The sequence below is a fragment of the Piliocolobus tephrosceles genome, chromosome 8 (genome assembly GCF_002776525.5).
Source record: "Piliocolobus tephrosceles isolate RC106 chromosome 8, ASM277652v3, whole genome shotgun sequence".
Lineage (NCBI taxonomy): Eukaryota > Metazoa > Chordata > Mammalia > Primates > Cercopithecidae > Piliocolobus > Piliocolobus tephrosceles.
Window position 1 is genome coordinate 129,809,402 of NC_045441.1, and position 1,722 is coordinate 129,811,123.

Here is a 1,722-nt window from a genome sequence, read left to right on the forward strand (position 1 = left end):
AGGAGACACAGCAAGACTCCGTCTCAAAAAAAAAAAAAAAAAAAGAATACTTGACACACGATTTTATTAATCTTCCAGAATGAAAGGACTGGAGGCCAGGCACAATGGCTCATGCCTGTAATCCCAGCACTTTGCGAGGCCGAGGCAGGCAGATCACCTGGGGTCAGGAGTTCGAGACCAGCCTGGCTAACGTGGTGAAACCCCGTCTCTACTAAAAATACAAAAACTAGCTGGACGTGGTGGTGGGCGCCTGTAATCCCAGCTACTCAAGAAGCTGAGACAGCAGAATTGCTTGAACCCAGGGGGCGGAGTTTGCAGCGGGCTGAGACCGGGCCACTGCACTCCAGCCTGGGTGACAGAGCAAGACTCTGACTCAAAAAAATAAAAATAAAAAACAAACAAAAGGACTGGAGGCCAGCCTCCCGCCGGCCTTTTCATTACCAGGCCTCAGAAACCGTCTCTGACACACACACACACACTCACACACACTTCCTCTCGGAGTTCTTCTCCCTCCCACACTGCCCACCCAAAGGCTTTCTACTCCACTCTTTTGGTATCTGATATTTGATGATGTAAGGAGAAGGGATTTCTTTCTCTTCTTTTATGTGGTAACCGCAGAGGGTGTAAGAGTTTACTAACAAGATTACTGTAGCACGCCTATTACAACTCTGTTACCCCCAGCCCATTACTGTCCGATGTCATTTGGAACCTTGGGGAAGTCACATTCCTGAATCGCATCTGAACAGCAGCTGGAAGTCAGCACCAGCTGGTTAAGGCAGGGTCACTGCACTTCCCTTGCCCAATTTACGCCCCTGGAGAGCCCTGACCAGCTTCCTGCTTCCTGTCCCAGGCCCCCCATAACAAGATTCCACGGCTGAGGTCTGGCTCTGCTCCGTGGTCTCACCCAGCTCTCTGTGACCCTCCTAATACGACTGTGTCCAGACTTCCCCTGGGCTCCATCTGCTCCCAAGTCCGCCCTTGGGGACAAAGTGGAAGAAGTAAGACCATTCAATCATCTTTACCTTCTTGCTTTCCCAAGGCTGCAAATGCTGACCGCTGTGAGGGGAGCCCAGCTGCTCAGCCGCCTCGATGCCCTCTGCGCTTGCACGCGCACGCACACACTCACACACACTCGCACACACAGACACACAAGCGCGCACACACATACTCGCGCACACACACACAGACCTGCGCGCACACACACAGACAAGCGCGCACACACACAGAGACACAAACACGCGCGGACACACGCGCACACACTCACACTCGCACTCGCACTCGCGCCCCGAGGGACCCAGCACAACGCAGGGCGGGGGGTCTGCAGGCTTTCTGCAGGTCCCCGAGGCGCGCGGGACGGCGGCGTCCGGGCTCAGCCCTGGGAGTCAGCCAGAGCCCGGGAGGGACGCCTGGATCGCGCTCTGCACAAGTCCCGGGACCAGGCGGGAACTCAGACTCCCGTCTGCAGAGCCACTTCCCCCGTCAGGGCTCGGGTCGCGCAAGCCGTTTCCTCCCTCCCCCGCGCGTCCCCTCCTCCGTCCCCTTTCCCTCCCCAGCTCGACCCTGCACCCCGTGACCCGGCCCGGCCCTACCTTCCCGCGGGCGGCGGCTCCGCGGGCTCTGGGGCGCATCTGGGGGGCTCCGAGGCGGGCCAGGACGGCTGGCGGCACGGCTCGGGGGCGGGTGGCGGCGGGGGCCGGGGAGGCCATGGCTCTCCGCCCTCCG

At 59.0% G+C, this 1,722-nt stretch overlaps 1 protein-coding gene across 1 annotated transcript in view; it reads right to left on the minus strand.

The window, feature by feature from the left end:
* DENND2A (DENN domain containing 2A) overlaps window positions 1-1,383 on the minus strand; it is a 138,126-nt gene extending 136,743 nt beyond the window's left edge. The window contains exon 1 of the mRNA XM_023184889.2: window positions 1,323-1,383. The gene's annotated coding sequence lies outside the window, so the exon portion shown is untranslated. The remainder of the gene's footprint in view (window positions 1-1,322) is intronic.
* Window positions 1,384-1,722: the final 339 nt, after the last annotated feature.